The 25,501-nt window shown below is 43.6% G+C and overlaps 2 long non-coding RNA genes and 1 pseudogene across 2 annotated transcripts; 1 reads left to right on the top strand and 2 right to left on the bottom strand.

Annotated features, from left to right (window-relative positions):
- Positions 1–284: 284 nt before the first annotated feature.
- The window catches only part of LOC146871468 (NEDD4-binding protein 1-like), a 45,580-nt pseudogene continuing 20,363 nt past the window's right edge, over positions 285–25,501 (bottom strand).
- On the bottom strand, positions 11,211–12,333 carry LOC146871470 (uncharacterized). The gene is made up of 4 exons (XR_014959559.1): positions 12,289–12,333; positions 11,660–11,721; positions 11,474–11,562; positions 11,211–11,383 (listed from the first exon to the last, which is right to left on the bottom strand). It is a non-coding gene; the product is annotated as an uncharacterized LOC146871470 (long non-coding RNA).
- LOC146871469 (uncharacterized) lies at positions 15,247–16,505 on the top strand. Its single transcript, XR_014959558.1, has 4 exons — positions 15,247–15,291; positions 15,859–15,920; positions 16,018–16,106; positions 16,197–16,505. It is a non-coding gene; the product is annotated as an uncharacterized LOC146871469 (long non-coding RNA).

Genomic DNA, 25,501 nt, shown 5'->3' with positions numbered 1-25,501 from the left:
GACTGTGGTGTATTGAAAGAGGTGTATGTGGGTAACAGTACTGGAAAAGCATTTTGGAGAGGACCAAGACAAAGAGAAACTAACAGAGTTCTAGGTATGTCCCTTCCCAAGAATAGCACAGTTTGCTACAGTATTGGATTGCTGGTGCATTGGCAAAGCTGTGTGCGATTTCTACTACTAAATTTGGAAGAGACGCCAAACACTAAGACTGACTTGAAGCTTGTGCAGCAATTTTGCACTTAGAAGTGTTATATCTGCACATACTCACAATTTTTTATGCCTACTCACATAATGGCAACATTGCTACCATCGATGATGATATGCCGCAGATGGTCCTTTCCCGGCTCATTATTCAGGTTCAGTTGGAATGGTTTATCCATCACTTCTTTGAATCGCTGTGTGCCAGTTATAAGAGAAAAAGCATCTTTTTGCCCAGATGGTGGAACCCCAAGAATACCTTCTGCACCCATTGTTTCTGGTAGGAGAACATCAGGGTCGATATCTTCTAATGGCGTGTTGGGAGACGTATGAGTAAACTCGGGATAAAAAGGCCCTAGTTCTGACTTCTCTTGGTTTGGTTTCATACAGACTTTTGAAAGGCCAGTGGCGTTAAAGTTGGGCTTTTCTTCTAGTGAGCCATAGGAACTGCTCTCACACTGAGTCTGGTGGTTGTTCATCAGTGGTGGGCTGCTGCGATCAGTAGGTGTGAAGAGCTCTCGCTGAAGATCTACATCATCTTCACATAGAAAAGAAGTATCTGAAACCATGGTTAGAGCTACTTTTCTCCTCCTTTCTCTGGTTTAATTTAATCAACAAGTTTGCCATTGGGGCTCCCTCCTGGATTTCTGTGATCTCACTGGGGGAGTAGCCACAGTTCTTGGCCGCTGACTTGATCACTTCCAGAATGTACTCCTCTTCAGTGGTGTATTCATCTCCAGTAGTTGAGGAGGAGGCCACAGGAGAGTTGTGTTCTGCTTCTTCAAGCTCACTGCAAAGATCTTGCTTGGTGAGACCTCTGGGTGTAAGACACTCTTGATCTGCCTGCAAGAGGTCAAGGATTCGCGATGGTTCTTGGAACCCCTCAGTCGGCAACACTCTTCTGATTTTCTCCTCCGGATAACCCATGGTCTGGAAGAAGTTGACCATGTTGAACTCTTTCTCCGTGCCAGAGGACAGGACGACACTGTCTGGATCTTCCTTTCCCAGATCCATCTTCCAATCATTTTCTTTCTTTTTGTCATTGCTAGAACTCCATAGATGTTCCAATAATTTAAAGGGCTGTGCCGTGTCATCACCAAATACTATACTCTCCCCATGGCCTACTAATGAAGTAGGTCTAAGCCTCACAGGAAAATTGTCTTGCAAACAATTCAATTCTCTTTGTGCCTGTATGCTCTCCTCATCTTTTCCTGCCATTGTTTTTAAGTGATGACCCTCAGAAGTGTTCAGATGTGGATCCAAGACATCAGAGGAGCTAAGGTTGAGTTCAGGAATAGGTCTTGAAGCTCTCTTGTGCAACACCTGCCTTAGTTGTGGTTTGTCAACTGCGTCCTCAAACCTTGCTGGGTTTTTCATATTAAGGTTGCCAACAAAGCTATCCACCCTATCAGGGGACCGGGTTGTGCTATCCCTTCTACTGCCTAAGACAAGTTGGTTGCCTGGCATCAGAGGCTGTTTGGGAGTAATGTTTTGTGGGAGGTTCGAGCTGTCCCTCCTGCCACCGAAAGGAGTTTCAGAGACCAGCCTGCACTCTGGGGCACACAGACCCTGCACCAGATCCAGAAGCACGTCCTTGACAGCACTGGGCAGAATCAAAAGGTCCATACTGCGCTTATCATGGTGGGTCTCCACTAGCTGTTTAAACCTTCGCTTGACACACACTTCATCCTTGAGTAGGTGGGGGTTCTTCAGATAGCGCTCCACAAACTCTTGGATGAGGCTCTGTCCCATTACCACAGATTCAGCTAGGCCCAAGATCTTCACCAAACCGTGGGAACTAACAGAGATGCTTGCCCAAGTGGCCCAGACCAGGCCTTTTAGGAATAGTCCTTCGGTCCCGAGGAAGACGCAATGCAAGTCTTTTGGATACGACATGACATAGTCAATCTCCAGAGTGCAAAAGCCCTTGATGTAAATCTGCAACATAAATAGAAGTGTTAGCATGGTAATATTTATTTATTTAAATATAAAGTTTTATATAGCGCGAACATGAAGCAGAATAAGCGCAAGGGCTTAAAGTTGTGTATATACAGAGACAAAAATACACATGTATGAATGCAGACAGTCAAAAAGGCAAACATGCATCGAGGAGACTAGTGCATAAATCATGCAGAAACTCCTCAATCGAGCATTCATACACATAACGCACCCAGATGCATATACACTTGCACACGAATAAAGGTGCATATGCAGATGTGCAATACAATCATGCTAGGAGACACATAAATGGTTACTTATATTTTGGACATTATGATAAGGCTGAAACATGGCAGTGCCCTCTATAGTTATCAAATAATGTTAGGAACGCTAGAAGTCCTCTCCCCCCCCCCCCCCAGCTCTAAAAATTCCCCTATAACCTGCTTATTATAGTTATTATTATTACAAATGTGGATTATTACTATAAGGGACACATAAGAAAATCTTGGATGTTGATGTAAAGCTAATTATCTAGGCCCAGCCAGTTCTCCACCCTCTTCTTCCAAACTCTCCACTTAGGAAAGGAAGAAACCTGGTCTTCAATCCAAACCAAACTTAACAGGGGTCCTCAGACTAATGGGGTCAAAGCATAAATGGCAATTCAATCCAAAGGACACATGAAAACCTGTAGCAAGGGATGGCTGATATGGGATCATTTTCTGGAGTCACATTAATCAATCACAAGTCAGAACCAACTTAGCAATAGTGAAAATATAATTTTGTAGGGTCAAAGCACTCAAACTTAACTTACTAATGTAAAGCAGGGTCAGGTCAATGCAATGACAGATCTGAAAAATGTCACATTACAGCAATCCACTCAAAACTGCCCGTTCAAATGGGGCATACAGCTGATGTTTGAGATCTCCTATTATAGAGACAGAACACCCCATCAAGGCTACAGGGACAACGAGAGAGAGAGAGAGAGAGAGACAATGAACTAATAGGACCAGATAAGTGCACACTTAGGACACTAGAATGCTTGCACAGAACATACTTTATTCTGAATTAGGTGAACATGCACATTTCAGGAAATACACCTATTATACAGAAGTATCTATAATACCACAAAGAGCCAATGGTTGCTAAAGCTACATGAAATTCTAGGATTATGTATTCAGAATGTGAAAGTGTAAGGGTGATACTTATTACCTGGACACAGGACAGAAGCATAGTAGAATGTGCTATCATATACTCAGATACTGATTAAACAAGCACAACTCTCAAACCATCTACAAGTAGCCATTTCTTTAGACCACAAGTCTCCAAAGTCAGGCCGGGAGCACCATATCCATGGCACATAGGTCACTTGAAATAAGAGTGGTATTTAGCATAAAGGGGTATTACTACTATGATTGCTGATGGACTTGGCCCTTTTTGCAGGGTCATCCCTGAACTTTTTGCCTTCCTCCTAGCCTTTTTTAGGTCGAGCCTGTAACAGCGCGCATGCGCTGTTCTGACGAAGACTTCATGTAAGGGCTTTCGAAAATTAAGCTAAGAATGGCACACGCTCATGCGTGTGCTTTTTGTTTTGGCCCATGCTATTGGCCTTTGCGTCTGTCTTTTAAACAAAGACAGCACGCAATTGGCCAAAGGCGGATGCATTGCTCCGCCCATGGCCTATTGGTGGCGGTTACCCGCACAGCCGCCATGTGGTTTCAATTATCGTGCCCAGACATGGGCGCGATAATTGAAACTAGATGTCTCGCTGCGGCGCGCAGGCTTGTTAGTTACGTGTTCGAGTCTTGGGTCACACACCTATAATTGGCTGTATAGAGCTGTAATTGGACACAGAATCAGACTCGGAAGTCTAAGCTTTACATTTCCTGTTCCACACAAATCGCCTACTGCCAAAACTAGTTACTGACCTCGATATGACATCCACAGAGCGTGTTTCTGCTGCTTTGGGTTAAATTGCGGCATCAGTAAGAGCTGATTGGCTCCAGGTTCACATGATGCAAAGATGCTTGTTTAGCTTGCAGATCACGTTACTTAACCTTGGCAAGACAGACTGCGTCTATAATTCTTCTGTGGTTAATAACGTGAGTACCATGGAGTCAGATGATGATTTTAATAAGTGTGAAAAGGCAGTTCAGTTTATGGTGCCTCTGCTGTGTCTGGAGACACCTGTTGTGTGTTGAGTTACTGGTCACAAGGATGGAACGCCCATTAACTGCAGCTTTCACCGGTCTTGAAGCCACAAAAAATATGGGGGCTCATTTATGAGCCCCTGCGTCACTTTTGCGCCGCCGGTGCGTCACTTTTTGTGACGCACCAGTGGCGTAAAACATGTGCCATGTTGCGCCATATTTACAAAGTGACGCATCTAGGTAGATGCGTCACTTTGTAAACCCCTGCGCCACATTATACCTGCGCCAGGTATAATGTATGCAAGGGGGGCGTTTTGACGCAACAAAGGGTCGTAGAAGTGACGCAGTGAAATCTACGAGATTTCACTGCGCCACTTCTAGGGTGCAAATGCGTTAATTTCTTGCGCCTGCCTCACAGCAGGCGTAAGACTGACGCAGGCCCTTTCACATGGGGCTTGCCCCATGTGAAAGGACACATTGCTGGAGTTGCGTCACTTTTGTGACACACTCCAGCGATGCGTCACTTTTGCGCCTACAGATACGTCAGAAATACTGACGTATCTGTGACTCCTTGCGACATGATGCGTCATACTGTAAATATGACGCATCACTGGAGTCGCAGGGAGGGCGCAGTGAAAAGTGGCGCATCACTGTTTTCACGCAGTGATGCGTCACTTTTCATAAATGAGGCCCATGGTTCAGGATCAGACTGCAAAGCTAGGAGGCATGAGGGTGAATCTCCGCAGCCACCAGTGTCTACGTTGTGTGTTCCTGGGCTTATCGTGTTCCCTTTCTTTGAATCAGCCCTCTCTCTAGCACAAATTGTAAGCACATGGGATCTATTCGGTTTGCAATGTGTGCTACATAGGGAAATGCATCCATCTCTTGCTAACTTCGAACTTGTCATCAACAATTACGAGCAGCCACTCCGAGGAAATGATGCTGAGATTCTGACATTTTCAGATCAAGACTCTGGCAATGTCTACGCACAAGCACGTGACCATGCGCTTTGTCCCCTTTTCTGATGACCTTCTTCGGAGACATTATTCTAGCAAGAAATGCTGACATGATGTAGTCAGGCGTAAGGTCATGTGCCTCACAGTCACGGAGCTAGAATGCCCTTCGAGTTGTGTGTGAGGGATACTGACCTCACAGGCACGAGACGTCACTACCCTGTCATCCGGGAGAGCGAAGGTTCTGGAAGTTGTGGGCCGAAAGCACATTGTGGATTAGTCACGGCAGGGCTGTGAAAGATCATGAATTGAATATCTTTACTTCTATTAACATTGTATTTATTGCTTTACTGTGTTCTTCTATTTCAATAAACCTAATTTGAACTCAAAAAGATCATGAATTGAACGGAAACAAAATCCCAACAGCCTGGCATGTCTTTTGGCCACCAGAAACCCTGCTCTATTTCTGAATTTCTACAGCACCTTTTTGTATAAACCATTCAAGCAGAGGCATTCGGGTGGAACAATAACCCTCAGTTCGCTTTTACACAACTTCCTGTCTAGCACATATCTCCAACCGCTCAGCAAGCACGAAAAAAGAAAAAAATATTGGGATCTTCCAGTCGCTCAATATTCTTGTTCGTTTTTCGTTTTCTCCTTAGCAGTAGCCCAATCGGGCCAGAATCGCAAATTTTTGTCAATTTGAAAATCCAGTATTAGAACTCGAGTTTCCTGGTACCACACTCCTTAGTATATTTTTCAATTGCTGGCTCAAACAGCGATGACATCAGTTTTGTAGTGTTGTGGTCAATTGCTCCAGGGTAATTAATTTTTATTTTTTCCTGTTGTTCCTTTTGTGGTAAATATATACTTATATTTTGTGTGTTAGTACATTAAAATATATTTTCATGCAAGTTTCACAAAATTTAAAACAAGCATTTGCAATAGGTCTCGCATTTACGCGAGTTTAAGCTATTGGCATTGTAAATGGCAATGCCTTTTATTTATGTTTAAAAAACGAAAACAAAAATAAAAGGCATTGTCATTTGCAATGTCAATAGCTCAAAGTTGCGTAAATGCGAAACCTATTGCATTGTAAATGCTTGTTCTGACATGGTGTTGGTGGTTCTAGGACACTGGGCACTTTACCACTGCTGTCCAGTGGAAAGTGTGTGTGCTCTCTGTGGTAAACATGGTAAGATTGGTCTACACCTGTTTGGCATATTTAATTTACCTGTCACTCCCTTGTAAAGTGGTATCTCATATACCCAAAGCCGTAAATTAAATGCTACTGGTGGGTTTGCAGCGCTGATTGTGCCACCCATCAAAGTAGCCTTTCAAACCTGTCTCAGGCCTCTGCCATTGCAGGGCCTGTGCGTGCAGTGTTACTGCCGCTGTGACGTGGCACCTAAAGTGTGTGCCACACTTGTGGCCCCCATTTTACTGTATGTCAGTCAACCCTAAGGTAGGTCCTAGCTAGCCATGTGGGCAGGGTGCATTGTAGGTAAAAGGTAGGACATGTACCGTAAGTGCGTGACATATCCTGGTAGTGACAAACAGCCATTTTGGGTTACTCACTGCTGAGAGGCTGCCCTCCCATAGGAATGCATTGGGGATTCACAGATAAGTGTTTCAGTGGTAATTCCTGATATGAGAGGAGCAGTGTGGTCAAGTTTGATATGTTTGTAATAGTGATAATAAATGCTGTGCAATGGCGTGCACAGATTTATTATCACTATTTTAGAAATGCCACTTTTAGAAGTTTGCATTTCTGTGTGCTATGGGTCTGCCTGCCTGATGTGCATTGCATGTCTGGCTCTGGAGTGACAGGGGCTGGTGAGGTGTGTGTGGTTCCAGGGAGGGCAGGGTGAGTCAGCGCTAGGCTGAATAGGAGATCTGCATTTGGAGTAGTGGGAGTAGTAGTCCCCTGAATAGGTCTGTGCCTGCCTAGGTGAATGCTGGCTCCGCCCCCTTGTGGAGTGTCTGAGGACCGAGCCCCCATCTGACAAAGGAGGGTGTGGGCACTGTACACAGAGTGCTCCAACACCCCCCAGAACCAGTTGAGACTAGTTCCCCTAGCCCTGTGCCAAGGACAGAACAAAGGAAAATTATGTATATTTACTGGGGCTGTGACCCCATGAATTGTGCTTCCTTGTGTTTGTGCTGACTTATACGTGCTGGGCTCCAGAAGGAACCGCCATGAGGGACTGCCTCCCTGCTGGAGGGCCCTGTGTGCTAGACTGCCTGAGCCTAGCTTTGCCCCGCTTAACTCTGGAGTCCTAGTGCCTTGTGAGCGCTATATTTTTATTACTGAAGCCCCAGAAAAGGGGACTCCAATCCTGCCAGGAAAATGAGCGCGTGTGTCCTGCGGCGCTAGGTTGAAAACACGCTTCGAGGGAACCCCAGCGTGGGGATTCCCCCACACTGCCTCCGAGTAGGAGCGGGAGCCTACCCCGCACTTATGCCACTTATTGAGCGGGAACCCACCCCGCATTGTGGTGCTCAGTTGAGGAGTGTCCCAGTGGGGACTGGAGTGTGCAGCCGTGCAGCAAGGTCCGAGGTGCAGAGGAGACTTCGCTCCGGAGGTCTGTCGGCCCAGTTGCGGGCCGGAAGCCAGGCAAGCATCTGATCAAAGGCGGAGCCCGGGGAAGGAGGCACAGAGACCGGAAGTCTACGCATGCCGGAGCGGGGCTCCTGTGCACTGGAGAGAGCCCCGTGGAGTTAGCCAAGCAGCGACAGAGCCTCCTAGGCTCGCCAGATCCCAAGGGAGAAGACCAGAGCCTCGCATTCTCTGGTGGCTGCAGGAAAGAGACTGGAGGAGTCAGAATGAGCCCCGATGAGTGGGGGCTGAGCGCCAGAGGCACGATTGGTGCCGATTCTTGATCTTCCCAGCTGCACCGCTGATTGCGGGCAGCTGCAACGTGTGGGCAAGTTTGTTGTCAAAGCCCCGGGGAGGGGGACTCCCATTGCGCATTGTTGGTGCCGAGTGAAGTGTACCAGGAGGAGCCCCTTGAACGGAGCTCCCTAAGGCACTGTTAGTGCCCGTGCTTGTGTTCACAGCTGCCCTGCCAGGCAGCTGCAACGTTGGGGCACTTTGTTTAGGAGTCCCAGTGGGGCTTAAGGGCCACGGTTGTGCCAGGCCTACTTTTCACAGCTGACACGCCTGTTGGGGGGCAGCTGCAACGACGGGGGTATGTTCATTTGGAGAAACTAAAGGGGTGATATACACCCCACGCCCCCAGTGCACTGCGGACAGTGAATTTTGCTGCAAGGTAGCCAGAGGGCCAGTGAAATGCCCTACATTTACACCCTGATATTTAGGACAGAGGGCATTTGTGCTCCAGAGGAAGGCCAGTGGGCCTGGGGTCATTTTGGGTGAAGTTGGTAGACCGCAAGGCTCTACACACCTGCATAATGTGTTTATGCTTGTGATTTGTGCATAATGTGTTTATGCTTGTGATTTGTGCATAATTTGTTTATGCTTGTGATTTGTGCATAATGTGTTCTATGCCTAATGCTAATGTCATAGAATGCAGAGGTCATTATTGCGCCAGTAGTTACTGGTGGTGTTTTACATTTACTACTTGTGCTTGTGATGGTTCTGACAGTGGCCGGATTGGCCCTGTCATGTATATAATCCCTGCAATTTATTACCTGGTGCCAGTTGGCACAGTGTAGATGTGTGATTATGATTCGAATGTGTTGTGGATAATACATAGGCTATTTTTTATGTAACCTTGTGTGGAGTTTCTTTTGCAGTGTGCCTAGTGTGTTGCTGCTGTGTGTGTGTGTTGCACAAAGGCTTTACACATTGCCTCTGGGATAAGCCTGACTGCTCGTGCCAAACTACCAAGGGGATGAGCAGGGGTTATCTTCAGTGTTTAACTCCCTTGCCCTGACTAGAGTGGTGGTTTCTGCCTGGCTTAGGCGCTTGCCCTAGCCAACCAGAAATCCCATTTCTAACATTGGTCGTCAGCGGTGAGGATAGGACTTGCGTTTGCGCAGTACCACAGCGACGACTGGTTGCACTACAAACTCTGCATTTAGATAAATCACAGGTTTGGGGATTATTTTTCCTGATTTTGTTTTCTCCTTAAAAGTGTAATTTTCAAATTGTGTACTCTTGCTTCAGATCTTACGCCTAGGAGTCTTGTGTTGCACTTGTGTGAGTTTCAGTGCCTTGTCAAAATGGAATCTACCTTTCGGTTTCATGATCTGTTCAAATACAATATGGGGGAGTTAGAGGATTTCTGTGAGGAGATAGACATAGCAGTGAGTAGGTCAGACAACCACTGCAGCCTTCAGAAAGTTCTGCTCCAATGGCAAGTGGAGGAATGGAAACGTGAGTACTATGAGGGGAAGGGTTCCCGGGCTGCACACCAAGAGGGTGGTGGGTCTGAGGATGGCCCTGAAGAGTCTAAAGAAGAGGAAGAAAATGACGGGGCAGGGACGCCAGCAGATACTGAGGACCCCATAGATAGGGAGTCCCTTGCGGGGTCTAGTGCCGGGGCAGTGCCCCATCCCTTTCCCTGTCACCAGAGGAGTGGGTAGATAGGAGAGAAGAAAGGGAGCATCTGCTGGCTTTGGACACGCTCCAGTTGGAGAAAAAGGCCTTGTTGGCCCAGGAGTTGAGTCTCAAGGCGTTGGTCCTTGAAGAGAAAAAGTTAGAGACTGAGAGGGTCTTAGCGCAGGAGAGGATAGTGGAGGTAGAGGAGGCCTTCGCCATGGAGAAACTAACTTGTGAGGATATGCCCCCTGAGTGTAGTTTTAGTGGTCTGGATTCACCAGTGAGGGTGGGGTCCAGTGGTGGCAGCAAAGGGGAGTCCAGTGTAGGAAGTCCCACACCCAGATCCCAGAGCGGGGTGCCTAGTTCCCAGGAAGAGGGTGTCACACCTTCAGGGTATAGGTTGAGGTTCAGGGGCAGTAGGAAACGGTCTCACCAGTCTTGGGGGGAGTTTGTGGATGAATGTTGTGATGCACTGGAAGGTTGGGTGATGGGTAGCACGGCAAATGATTTTGAAGGGCTTTTCAATCTGTTTGTCAGAGAGCACATGTTCAGTAATTGTTTTCCTGGATAACGCAAAAACCTGTTAGAGTGTGGGTTCTCTGATCCCAGGGAGCTTGCACGAGAAGTAGACCTCTGGGTGAATGCCAGAGGGTCTGAAGAGGCATTTGGGAGTGATCCTAAAAGGAGTAGCTCAGGTATCTTCCAGCCCAGAGTGGTGGGAGAGGTTCAGAGTAGCCCAGCTAGGTCCTGGTGTAGTGGGAGGGGTTTAGGTGCTCACGTCCTGTCACAGCAGAGAAGGAGTGAGTGTGGGCTGTGTACCAAGGTGCCCAAAACCCAGTCTCAGGGCCTGGAGGGTTCCCTAATGGAACACCAGGTTGGGGGCCTAGGCTGTACTAGTAGGCCATTTGAGGGGGATCTCCTAGTGTCAGGAGAACCTGGAGCGTCTGTAAACGGAACTCCAGTAGTTCTGGTGTCTGGTGGTGCCGCTCCTAAGTGGAAGGTGCAGAAGTCCAGATGGAGGGGTGAGACACTGCAAAGTACTGATTTTTTGAAAGCTTTAAAATTGATAACTTTGGTTATCCTTTATGTATTAATTTTGTTTTGATGTCTAAAAGTACATAAAACCATTAACGATAATGGGGCAACCCAGTAACCCTCAGAACCTGGGCGTGATAGTATATGCAAAAACAATGGTTCTGTCGGAATTTGAACGGACTAAATTAATAGGTACTGAATACACTTTTTAAATATCAAGGACGCACACATACCCAAAGAAACAGGACAGAATCCAAGTCACTTAATAGGATGATATTAATTGATGTATTGAGAGCACCAAAAATATTTGCAGGGTAAACCAACCAAAAAACACATTCAAAGTGAAACAATTGGTGAAACAGTGATACTTTGCACAAAACACATCACATGTAACGAATATGTACAATGGACAATACATAAAAATAATCAACAAACAAGGTCCTATTTACAATACATAAGCCACTTAAGGGTTCAGTTTCCTTGCTGTCTAAGTGGATTTGCATGTGACGCATAGGACATGTAACGTCGACGTTTCGACCCGAGGTAATTGTGCCAATTAATATGCATCAAAGTGGGTCTTCATCAGGACAAACGAGGTTGGGGACCTGTAAACGCAAAGAGTATGGTGTCAGGGCAGTGTGTGCGTTACATGTAAAGGAAATAACTAATTTCCCAATTCCGGTCACTTAGCTCACCTGGGGAACCGACTTAGTTATGAGGAAAATGATTCCTGTTGTCTTTAATGCAGATGGCCAACATCAAATGTGAAGATAATATTTAATTCCTGCAAGAGATTAGAGAGGAGGGACTATTGTAAAGACTGGACAGGCTGTGTGTGGAGATAATTAAAACATACCTGTTTGCACGCGAGAAGAACGTACCTCTGAGACGGGGATATTTGATTTAGAAGGGAGAGTGGTGCTGTCTCTACAATCGCCACGTACTGTGAACATAAAGGATAGAGGCGTATCTGAGAAATTGAACAAGGTAATCATCCAGAAACAAGATGCCTTGATATGCATCCTCTAAACATAGAAAGTAGTGTAACTGAGGTAGAGGACAATCAAAGGCCCGTAGCGCTTGAACAAAGTTGGGCCACATTCAGGGCATAAAGTATATCCAATGCACAGAGATATAACGTACTGGTTGTTCCGGGCGCGAAAGCCCGACATGGCACAAACATGGTAGAGCTGCATGTTAGTAGCATAAAATTCTAGTCGACCAAATACCCATATACGAGTAAAATCAACTTGGTTAAGGGTATTGCCATATATTATTGTTATATCCTTCTACTGGACCAAGTACCCATATACGAAGAAGGAGACATTAATATCAGGACGTATTTCATGTTACGGCTACTAATCCACTATATTGAATGTATTGCCGTGTATTATTATTCTACTGCTCCAAACACCCATATGCGAGCAAAGTAACATTCATGGTCAGGTAGTATTTCAGTTACGGCTACTGAAGTTCAAGCGGTGAGCGTTACGGCGAGACGCCGACTTACTTCAAGTCCGTGAATGGACAACTTGTTCCGTCAACGGCTCAGCTGCAACTGACAGCGAGCTCACGCCCGAGCTAACTATATGACGTAATGGGGAGCCGTGGGCGCGCGGCTGCTGGAATGAATCAGCAGAAAGAGGGAAACCAGGGATGATTTTAGGGAGGGCTCACACGGAATGGTTGAGAACGGACGGGGTCGGTGTTTATTTAAAAAGGAATAGAATGGGTGTTCTGCAGATGAACTTGTTCGATACGGTTTTTGATGCATTAATGCGGTGAATGCGAATGTGCTTCCAAAAAACGGCTGTATAGATATGGGAATTTACATATTTCAGTTTTCTTAAACATATCATCCGTTTTTGATGCACTGATGCGGTGAATGCGGATATGCTTCCAAATTTACATATTGCAGTTTTCTCAAACATATCATCCGTTACGAACTAGGAGTACAAAAAATATGAATGACATGATTCAAAATTCACATGACAATAATAATGGCAGACGGCATATTAAGCCCAATATGTATAATACGATGAGAAAAGTGTTTTTTGAAAAACCTTACACAGAACTAAAGTTGCAGATATTGTACATGTAAATATCTCGATTTAAGCCAAATACTCATCCCATATCAATAATGCCAGCATAAGGTAAGGAAGCCTACACATATGTTACACTGAAACACATGAATGAAACGTACTCAGGATAAAATTACTGGATATATACCCCGTAATACATCTACTAGAGAATCTTCAAAAAGATCAAGAATAGAGTTTAGAGTTTGCTCATTTGTAGGTAAGTTTCCTCATGTTCATTCAGCCCGCTGTTGGTGGCATCAAGGAGATGGATCCAACGGCACTCCTTGTAATTAAGAGAAGTGCCCATGTTACCGCCCCTTCTGTGTAGTATAACCTTCTCCAGCACCCACCACTCTAGATCCTGGTGTGTGTGTCTTGTGTTCGTGTAGTGTTCTACAAGTGGGGCCCCAAGGGATTTACATTTGATCCTGCTCTGGTGTTGTTGGATCCTATTTTTCACTTTTTGTGTGGTTTGGCCTACATATATCAATTTGCACGGACATCTAATTGCATAGATCACATTTTGGCTGTTGCAATTTGAAAAGTGGTTAAGGGAATAAGTCTTTCCCAAGTGATCGAAACTGGTTCCAACCTTGGTGTTTGGACAGACCTTGCAGTGACCACACTTGTGATGTCCTTGGATTTGTGGTAGTTGTAGCAGAGATCTTACGTTGGGTGTGGGTGGGGGTTCCAGGTATGAGGATACTACAAACTCCTTAACGTTTTTAGCACGTTTGAACGCAAACATAGGGGCTTCTGAATAACCAATGTCAGGACCCACCAAATTCCAATATTTCCTAATGACTTTGTTGATCTCATTACTTCTGGTGTTGAATGTGGTAACACAAATTAATCGCCCAATTTCTTCGTTTTTGGGTTGCACCTCAAGAAGCGTTTCTCTAGGCCTATACCAGGCCCTTTTGCGTGATCTATTCAGCAGTCCTTTAGGGTATCCTCTCTCCCTCAGTTTGGCAATGAGACTGTCCGTTTCCTTAAAATAGTCACTTCTTCTTGAACAGTTGCGTCTCAACCTTAAAAATTGTCCGTATGGAAGATTATCCCTTAGGTTTCTGGGATGGTGAGAATTATATTGTAACAGGGTGTTGCGGTCTGTGGGCTTCTTGTATAAAGACATCAGAATACTACCCTCTTCCGCTTGCAAAGTCAGGTCTAAAAAAGGTATTGATTCATTGTTGTATGACATGGTGAATTGAATGTTTTGATTACGTGAGTTCAACCAAGCAGCAAAGGCTATTAGTTGGTCTTCTGTCCCAGTCCATAGCATGAGGACGTCGTCTATATATCTCTTCCACGCCGTGATGTTGTCAATGAAAGGATTCAAAGCCGAGTAGATGGTACTGTCCTCAAAATGATCCATATAAAGATTCGCTAAGCTCGGCGCGAATCCGGCCCCCATGGCTACTCCTCTACATTAGGAACTCGTTGTAGAAGATAAAATAGTTTTTCTCCATTGCAATGTGAAGTAGTTTTACAAGGAAGTCTGTTGGAACCCAGTGTGGTCTTGGACGTGAATCCAATACGTTACTCATAACTTCTATGGCCTCATTTTGTGGTATGCTGGTGTACAGTGAGCATACATCCAGAGTTGCAAACAGTTGCAAGGAACAGTCAAATGGTTGGCCTTCAAAAATTTGGATGGTGTGCATGGTGTCCCTTATGAAAGATCTTGTTTCCAAAACAAATGGTTGTAAAAAACTATCGAGATATTGGTTCAGGGGTCCCAGGATGGAGCCACAGCCAGACACAATAGGTCTTCCGGGGGGTTTTGATTGGTTTTTGTGGACTTTAGGAATGGTGTATATAGTGGGAATCGAGATATTTACATGTACAATATCTGCAACTTTAGTTCTGTGTAAGGTTTTTCAAAAAACACTTTTGTCATAGTATTATACATATTGGGCTTAATATGCCGTCTGCCATTATTATTGTCATGTGAATTTTGAATCATGTCATTCATATTTTTTGTACTCCTAGTTCGTAACGGATGATATGTTTGAGAAAACTGCAATATGTAAATTTGGAAGCATATCCGCATTCACCGCATCAGTGCATCAAAAACGGATGATATGTTTAAGAAAACTGAAATATGTAAATTCCCATATCTATACAGCCGTTTTTTGGAAGCACATTCGCATTCACCGCATTAATGCATCAAAAACCGTATCGAACAAGTTCATCTGCAGAACACCCATTCTATTCCTTTTTAAATAAACACCGACCCCGTCCGTTCTCAACCATTCCGTGTGAGCCCTCCCTAAAATCCATCCCTGGTTTCCCTCTTTCTGCTGATTCATTCCAGCAGCCGCGCGCCCACGGCTCCCCATTACGTCATATAGTTAGCTCGGGCGTGAGCTCGCTGTCAGTTGCAGCTGAGCCGTTGACGGAACAAGTTGTCCATTCACGGACTTGAAGTAAGTCGGCGTCTCGCCGTAACGCTCACCGCTTGAACTTCAGTAGCCGTAACTGAAATACTACCTGACCATGAATGTTACTTTGCTCGCATATGGGTGTTTGGAGCAGTAGAATAATAATACACGGCAATACATTCAATATAGTGGATTAGTAGCCGTAACATGAAATACGTCCTGATATTAATGTCTCCTTCTTCGTATATGGGTACTTGGTCCAGTAGAAGGATATAACAATAATATATGGCAATACCCTTAACCAAGTTGATTTTACTCGTATATGGGTATTTGGTCGACTAGAATTTTATGCTACTAACATGCAGCTCTACCATGTTTGTGCCATGTCGGGCTTTCGCGCCCGGAACAACCAGTACGTTATATCTCTGTGCATTGGATATACTTTATGCCCTGAATGTGGCCCAACTTTGTTCAAGCGCTACGGGCCTTTGATTGTCCTCTACCTCAGTTACACTACTTTCTATGTTTAGAGGATGCATATCAAGGCATCTTGTTTCTGGATGATTACCTTGTTCAATTTCTCAGATACGCCTCTATCCTTTATGTTCACAGTACGTGGCGATTGTAGAGACAGCACCACTCTCCCTTCTAAATCAAATATCCCCGTCTCAGAGGTACGTTCTTCTCGCGTGCAAACAGGTATGTTTTAATTATCTCCACACACAGCCTGTCCAGTCTTTACAATAGTCCCTCCTCTCTAATCTCTTGCAGGAATTAAATATTATCTTCACATTTGATGTTGGCCATCTGCATTAAAGACAACAGGAATCATTTTCCTCATAACTAAGTCGGTTCCCCAGGTGAGCTAAGTGACCGGAATTGGGAAATTAGTTATTTCCTTTACATGTAACGCACACACTGCCCTGACACCATACTCTTTGCGTTTACAGGTCCCCAACCTCGTTTGTCCTGATGAAGACCCACTTTGATGCATATTAATTGGCACAATTACCTCGGGTCGAAACGTCGACGTTACATGTCCTATGCGTCACATGCAAATCCACTTAGACAGCAAGGAAACTGAACCCTTAAGTGGCTTATGTATTGTAAATAGGACCTTGTTTGTTGATTATTTTTATGTATTGTCCATTGTACATATTCGTTACATGTGATGTGTTTTGTGCAAAGTATCACTGTTTCACCAATTGTTTCACTATGAATGTGTTTTTTGGTTGGTTTACCCTGTAAATATTTTTGGTGCTCTCAATACATCAATTAATATCATCCTATTAAGTGACTTGGATTCTGTCCTGTTTCTTTGGGTATGTGTGCGTCCTTGATATTTAAAAAGTGTATTCAGTACCTATTAATTTAGTCCGTTCAAATTCCGACAGAACCATTGTTTTTGCATATAAAAGTACATAAAAATCAGAGCTATTTTTATAAATTGGTGACGGATTTCTTGAGTCGTGTTTATTACTTATCGTCCATGTTGAGGATGTGAAATGCATAATAACATGTTTCTCTAAGTAGCCTGTCTACTCTTTGCCACTCTTACCAGGATTGAGCAAAAGTGTACGAATAAAATCCATCTTTGTGTATTACATACCCCTGCCATACCACAAATTAATTTCACCTTGTAACATCCTGTCTGTGTCTATGAAGGTCGAGTTTAAAAACCCTGTCGAGAGTCCTGAGGATTTGTCTTGTCGGCCATGTGGAACGCCAAACAAGTAATGTGCATGTGAAGAGACTCGTGGGAAACAGAGTCCCTTCAAAGCACAGTTGTTATAAAACAACGTACGAGCATTGGTGTCTGAATTATTTTACCAAGAATGATTTTTTTCATAACCAGGAACATCTGGGTTAATGGGTTATGGAAAGACCTAAAAGTAGTATTTTAGTAAAATAGTGTGGCAATGGCTCGTGTTATACACACTAGAGTATAGTATACAGTTTCAACGTGTGGCAATTGTTTGTGTGATTCTAACTGGATTATCCTAAAAGGAGATTATGGCCGATGTAGTCCCATGCCCAATTTGGGTTTTCTTATTTATGAAAGGAAGAAGAGCTAGCTCACTGACTGGAGATTAATCTTAATCGCTGGTCAGGTGTTATGTAATCACCTGATGTCTCTGCCTTTGCTGGCTGTAGTTCACATTCTTGCACTAAAAAGGAGTGGAGTGCAGGAATTGAAACACTTCTACATCATGTTTACAGGGAAGTAACCAGTAGTGTGGGATTCATTTAGGGATATGCAGATGTCATTCCTGTACCTAAAAGGAGTGAAGAACCAGAATTCAGATATTTCTACTTCTATATTGCGTCTACAGGGGTAGAGCCAGTAGTATGGAAGTTCCTTAGGGATGGGAGAGCGTCCACTCAGGGTGGTGATGTTTGCACTAGCCCATACTCATACTTTGTCAGAAACTCATTTAGGAGGAAAGGGAATTTGGCTGGTTTCAGGGAATTAATTAGTCGATGCCAGTTTTGTGGGTTTTTAACTTATGCACCCATGCTGTTCCTTCTCCAAGTGTTTGCGTCATGTCTTCGCTATGTGTCGATTTCTCTACTACAGTCCAATACATCTCGCTTTCACTATGTTCTTTCTTGATGTAGCAGGTTGTCAGTTTAGTGGGGGTCTTTTTGCAGGAATTGTACTGCGGTGTACCCCAATTCTTGTCTTAATTTTTCTAGTTGTCATTCCTATGTAGCGTAACCTACGTAGACACTCAATTAGGTAGATCAAATTCTCGGAATTGCAGTAGGTTTTGCTACATAGGAATGACGACTAGAAATTTGACAGCCAACTAAATTGAGAATGAACATAGTGAAGCAAGAGGTATTGGAATGAATCACCATATAGTCTCACCTCTCCAGAGCACAGATATTAATCCTGGATAGCCGCCTCGTATGCATGGGCTATAGCAGAAAAACGTTACCTATGAGAGGTGAGGCTAGACGAGCATGCGGAACGGGATCTGGGAGGATATGGTCACTCGCCAAACCAGAAAGACAAAAATAGACCATTAGATATCTAAATGGATAGCTTATATTAGGACAAGAGGTCAACATGCAAGGCGCATGGGGAGTGGTGCGGCGGCTCTGCGAATGTCGGGAGAGAAGAAGTCGACAGTCTAGGTTGAAATAAAGTTTTGGATGTGAACTTATATACATTAAAGTCTGTTACCTTTAATATTAAAGATATAATGTGAAGCAAACTGATTGAATGATCTACGCCGTCTGAAATATGGCATCAAAGCTATGCTGCCTTTTTAGTCATGTTAATATCAAGTTGATAATTTTTTTTTTTTTTTAAATCGTTAATTTCCTTGCACCCTGCTGCCATTTTTTCAGCCAAAGAAGAGATACAATGGGTTCTGAGCTGCACCTCTTCATCCATTCATGGCCAATCGTCACTATAAATATGAGTTGACATAAATAAAATGGAAAGCATAGAAAAACACTTCTATATTAAATCAAACAAGCAATGATGCAGTATGGTTTTAATGAAACAGTAGGAACCATTCACTGATGAAAAAACACAAATATTTCAGTGATTGTTTAGCGTTTTTACCATAGAAGCCTGTGATGCGAGATCAAATATTACAAATGCTTCTTTAGATGCATGTGAAACATCCTAAATATATGATCTCCTACTGAAAATAACTCTAGATGTTGGCTGGCAAGAACATGGAGGCTTTCAACACAAGACGAGAGCTCTCACACTGAACCACTCACTTTGCCACAGTTTGCTCTTCTTAGTAGAATATGAAAAGCACATCACAAACCCTCTACGTGACTTACAAATTCACAAAGTATAACTGAGTTAATCAGGCAAAGTTGCAAGAAAGCAGATGCAGATTAGGTCAATAAAGGTGCCCAATCAATTTCAATTAGTTATTTAAAAATAGACACCCCTGCCGTCAAATGGGGAGATGGGCAGAAGTACGGACTAGAATGAGTAAAGCACATAAAAAATAAGCCTCTGAAGAAGGGTTTTCACCTGCCTGAAATGTTTGATGTATTAAATATCAGTGCCTGACATGAGTGCCACAACATAATGGACTATCTGCTAGAAGACTGATAGGAAACAGACATATTTAGTGAAGTAAAAAAAAGACATTGGAAAAGAGTTTATGATTTGAATTGTTTTTTACTATATATGTAACAGAAACAAAGATTCACTGGAACATGTGGCAGTACCATCAATGTTGTGCAGGGAAACATTAATCAGGGATTGAGTTGTGAACTTGAATCTTAGACCCAGGACCAGAAAATCTCGCCCTTCCTAAACACACCAAAAAATATTTAACAAGTGAAAGGAGGACTAAAAGTAGAAATAAACCACGAGTGCTTACAAAGTTGGTGCTCAACAAAGTCTTTTTACCTGTCAAAGGAAAAAGGAACCCACTCTACTACCATGTAAGAAGAAACGACACTGGGAAGCTAGCAGGACGGCATTTTTCAGTCATAAAATAAACAGCTCTCATTTGTATTTTAAGTGGCCAAATCGCAAAACCTTTGTGTACTTAAGAACAAAAAATCGATTTTCAAGGGACAGTCGAAATCCTTATTCACAGAATCGTGATTGAAGTACTTAACCCTCACAAATCTGCAAGTCTGGTGGAATTTCCGGATCTCAACTTTAGGGTTAGGTGCAGGTTTCTGGATGGTTCTGCCTGCAAGGGTAGGCAAATATGCATAAATCCCTAGATTCATTGCCATTCACATGCACTTGCAGATGTTTCTCACCCTAGAAACGCTTGCAAATGTCCTCCTCTCAGAGGCAGGAGTATGTTTCAGGGTAGGAGTGGGTAGGGAACAAACAACCCCATATTTAATGTGTAGGATTGAAGTTGAAAAGCACAGTGAAATGACATGTCTAGTACGTATTTTATTACTGGTGCTCCTTGAAAAAAGTGTTTATCAGAGTTATACCTGATTACTGCAAACATTTAGTTTTATCACAGCAGTTAGCACGAGTTCTCTAAATACTGTTCTATGTAAATGTTTTGCAGCTTAAAATCCGTTATAATGCTTTCCACTATCCAACTCAACCTGTGGTTGGATCAACACACTTGAGGGTGTCTCACGAAAACGGTAACCTACTGGCAGAATGAATAAGGATAGTGAGGGGCTAATGTGTGTAGTAACTCTGCTTCCATCAACCGAGTGCCCCTCATCCGGAAATCACACCATCTTCATATTCCTGCAGAATGCAACAACTTCCATCAAAAGATTGATCTTTGTTCCCAAAACGTTGGTTTCTTGAATACAAATTCAAATGGATAGGGGCCTGTGTGCAAAAAGAGCCCAGAGTTTAAAAGTAGGGCATGCTGAAACAGAGATTCCACAGTCCACGCTGGCAGCTGTATTTTTGAAAATAATAAAAAGATGTAACCCTCATAAATATAGGGCATAACGACGAGCACAAATGAGTCTTGCACGAGTATTACCTTACCTTTAAACATGAGCACATGTTCACTCGTTTTTATAGGCTTTAAATAAAACCCTGAGAAGGAGAAAGCCTAATACTGTAACTACCTGGACCCACACATCTCTTTTGAACACCGAAAGATAAAATACTAGACTGGAAGCAGCATGCACTGCACCACAAACTTCAGATAGGTACAAGAAAAGTCAACTATAACTTGCTGTGCGAGTCATCAAATGCCCCATATTTTCGGTTATGGTTCTGCAGAAAGTCCGAGTTCCAATGAGTATGTGCTTTGAAATGTGCGATAGTATCGGAATGTGCCAATCTTGAGTTCCTGTTTTTTCACAGAGGAAGTTGACGCCTCTCTCTCTTGCATTCAAAGCCATCAAAACCTTCTGCGTGCGGAGTGCCGTTCTCAAAGAGCCAAACGTCACAGCCAGGTGGTAACACAAGGAAGAAGGAGGTAATACTTAAGCCAATGGTTCTTAACCAGTGGCATTTCCTCTGCACACTTTTCCACTGCACTGCCTTTCTAAGCTTGTCTGCGCCATTGCATAAATAGGCCAACCATACACAAATCTGTCTTCACCCTATCACAAAACATAACCAAGCATGAACTGCTTGGCCACCTCCTTTTGCTGCTGGTAGACAAGTCGCCTCAGATGTGTTTCGCCCTTACTGGGTCATGAAAGCACGAGTGCGGGGCTCAGTGCCCTGAAGGACAAACAAACTGGTACCACAAAATGAAACTCAATATCATTGAAAGAACAAAGTAATGGATGCAAAAGAATAAAAAAACACTTTTTAGTCATTGCCAATTCATCTACGCAGGATTCTGTTGTAAGGTTTTTAACTCACTCACCTGTGCCATGCATGGCTGTAGTACATACAAATCAAGGTCCACTTCCCCAAGGTTAAATCAATATACCTTTAGGTGCCAGGGATTTGCAGATATAGCAAACTGGCGAGTGTGATAGGGGAAAAGGACGTGCAGTTCCTTAACTACAGAACAACAGGAAGGATACTTGGAGCAGGTTGTGTAGGAGACGACAACAGCACTAATGCCTGTGGAGGCAACCAAGTTAACTATTACTACAGGAGGGAGTGAGTTTGTGGACTGAACATGAGAAGTGGTTTGTTTACAAATGCACTGAGTATGTACAGAAGTAGGGCTGATGGTCTGCTTACTATGCTGAAATACAGTTCGCTGTAGAAATGCTTTGCTTTGTAGGTGAAGGGGTATAGAAGACAGCAGATTTCCTGGAGTATTTGACTTCAATTATATGTTCACTCTGTCTGCCATTTGCTCTGCTAATGCCTGCGAAGTTTGCATTGCTTGTGTTCCAGTTCAGGGAGGACGCGGCCTGGCAGTTCAGGGTAGCCTGTTCGCACTGGAGCAGGGTTGAGACTGATTTGTACACGAGTGGGTCCAAACTATGGTGGCATGGTAAGGAAAATGACAACAGACTGGGATGGATGCTGCCCTGGCTGACATGAACTTAAGCATTCCATCAATCACTTTTTTGCATACTTCAGTGCGATGCCCTAAGTGCAAGGGTATGCCTAGAAGTGGGTCCCCTGCTCACTGTACCACTGGAACCAAGCTGCACCCGACTATTGGACCCCATTAAGGGAAAAACTGGCCTTGGGTTGTGTTCTGGTTCAGGGGGGCCCTGGCTTTGCAGTTCAGGCTAGAATGATCCTATTGGAGCAGGGTTGATACTGATTTGCATATGGTTCAGTCCAAACTCTGTTAGCGTGATATGCAATATAACAATGGGCTGTGATGTGGCCCTGAGAAAATACCAGTGACTGAGATTAATTGAGGCAAGGCCCAGAGGAATCACCAGTGGCCGAGAATAAATCAATCACTACATCCATCATCGCTTTGTTAAACTTGAAGAACTCTACAGATGTCTGCCCTTATTTCGTATTTACCTTACATTTAGAACAGCATCACCTCATAATTAACCGGTGGTTACCTGTCAAAAATATCATGCTTGAGATTGAGAAGGTTAGAAGTTTCTACTGATTTCCAGCTATTCTCCTTGGTTGTGCCTGAGGCAGCAGTGGTATTTGCCAGAGTAACTAGAAATTATTTATTTCCATTTTACAGGGAATCCTACCACAATAATCCTTGCTAACCCTGTGGACTAATACCTTTCAACTAGTGATTCAATTCTAGGAGACATTTGTCAAAACCCTTGGTGCTCCACGAGTTCATGTGCGTGTTCTATTAGCAGGGAATGGAGAAACTTTGAAGGAGGGTGTTATGTCTGTTTAGCTTTGGAGGTACCCATGGGAATAGTCTTCTTGATTATGAGGTGGTGGATGAGGCCAGCAATTGCAACTGGTATTTCTGGTAAATCCCGGCCCCTGCTCGTGATGCCACCAGAATTAAGCTAGCATGGCTGATATGGGGTGGTACCCCGAAACCGGTCCCAGGACGCTTGTTTCCAGTCCAGAGAGGACCTGGCTTGGCAGTTTGGGCTGGATTGTTCCCTTTGGGCACAGGGTCAAGACTGATTTGCATATGGGTGCGTCCAAATTGCAATGGTGTGGCGAGCAAAAAAAATATTGTTTTAACCAAGATCTGTGACCGGGGGTGATTGTTTGATTTGTTCAGCATCCCGTCCATCATCTGTTCTTTTTGCATTTACCCAAAATATTACCACTACACCTCAGGTCTAGACCATGACAGCAGTGAAAATTTTAAATCAAAAATTATATAAATCAATAAATAAATAAGTGAATGTATCTGACCAGAGCTTCACAACAATGTATGTAGTGAGCTACTTAGATAACATGTACTCATGTAAGCAAACTTAGTTTCGTGTGAACTGGTTATGTAAACATGACTGTGCCAAGACGTGCTTATTTTTAGTGTCTACTGACAAGAAAGAGACCTTTGATCCTCTCTATCTGGTTTGCCTGAGGAAAGGGAGACTGATAGTTCATTAGAAAGGACGAATCTCTCCCACTTCCCGAAAGCTGATTGTCAGCTTTACTGTGTGCAGATGTTCCAGATATGAGCCTCGGTTCTCACCTGATGCTGAACATCTTTGCCAGAAAGTAACAGATGAAACCCCTCTGAGTAACTGAGGCAGGGGCAGTACTCAACACAGATGATTTCTGGACTGCCCTCTGAAATAAACAAGCATTTGCAATGCAATAGGTCTCGCATTTACGCGAGTTTAAGCTATTGGCATTGTAAATGACAATGACTTTTATTTAGGTTTTAAAAACAAACAAAAATAAAAGGCATTGTTATTTGCAATGTCAATAGCTCAAACTCGCGTAAATGCGAGACCTATTGCATGGCAAATGCTTGTTCAATTAATGTGAAAATAGAGTCCGCTGAGCAGTGGAATTATTGACTGCCAAGACCAGCTCTCAAAGAAGGTTCCTCTGGATTGGGAAAACATCCACAGACATTTGAGAAATGAAGTAGAAAGTCGACAGACTTCAGCTCATTTATTTTCTGTTCCTAGGGCTAAAATCAACTTCACTAAAATTGTTTATTGTAAAATGTGCCTTATACAAGACTTTGGGCAGACAATAAAGGCGAGGAGCAGATACAATTGTTGCAGTGTCGGTCTACTGCATCAATCCCGTCTGATGCTACCGCTTTGCTTTCTCCAGTCTTAAAGTGCCCCAGGAGTGGCAGTCATACACTTTACTGGCGAGAATGCATCAGTATCAGTAAGGGTTGTGGGTAAATAACCCAAGCATCTCATGCACTGATTAGAGATTTTCGAAGCTTCAACTGAGCGGCCTGGGAAATTAATTGTAAATGAGATGATCACACACAAAGTTATAACTTTGTGCGTTGCCAAAAACATTTGGCACTTCATTTGCCACATTCATCTGCTCATTTAAGATATGCCCGCGTGGTCTGGCGCGAATTGGTGCTAAAAGTGTGGGAATGGGAAAGTGAACCAAAGTATTCAATTTTCATACGTGTCGGTAAGTGATTCTATGTAAAAGTACATTGTGTAGTGAATTGTTATAGTTATAACAATATATAGCAATCTACAATATTCATATCCCGAGGCGTGTGAAAAATAGATGAATAGCCCTTATGACAAGCTCTGAAATTTGGCTGTGGGCGTAAGGGGTGAGGGGTCAGATTCAGAAAATCTAGCTGATATTCCTCCACCAAAATATGGGCATTTTTAGTTATTATCTCTGGAACGGGGAAGATCATGCACACCTGGAAAGAGTGAGTACAATTGTATGTTTTCCCAGTTCTGAAGTATAACTAGCCCAAATCCACATCACTCTACAAGGGGCTTTGTTTTGACACATAGTCTGGTGGCGTGACCGGTGGTGGGTGAGGGCCAGGAGTAGAGCAGGATTAAAGGGAGGAGTTGAGGGGAGCTGTAGGAGAAGGGTGGGTAAGGGTCAGGCGCAGTAGCTGCCTGCAGACCCAGCAGCTCCTCTACCAGGTCCAGGTCTTGTGTTTAGAGGCTTTTAATTAATGGGCAGTTATTTTTGGGTGCGGTAGTCCCGGGCATGGAGAAATCAGAAAACCTTTAATTGCCCATAAAGCTATCCCCATGTGGACCTCGATAAAAGGGCCAGGGCCATCAATGTACATGGATATTACAAATATTCACACTATCATCATATTATGGTAAAAGGCGTAAAAAACAATCTTTCCATGAGTGATGTTTTGCAGAGTTTCAGGTTTTCATCCTTTCCAATATTTGCTGACATTTGAAGTTTAAATTAATCTTTGGAAAGTTTTTATGTGCATTGTGCGATAAAAAGTTCATAGCACTGAGGAATAATTTTCACTCTGATGGAACCCAG

This window comes from Triturus cristatus, chromosome 1_1 (genome assembly GCF_964204655.1).
Source record: "Triturus cristatus chromosome 1_1, aTriCri1.1, whole genome shotgun sequence".
Taxonomy (NCBI): domain Eukaryota; kingdom Metazoa; phylum Chordata; class Amphibia; order Caudata; family Salamandridae; genus Triturus; species Triturus cristatus.
The sequence above is the reverse complement of the archived record's forward strand: the minus strand, read 5'-3'. Positions and strand labels throughout refer to the sequence as shown.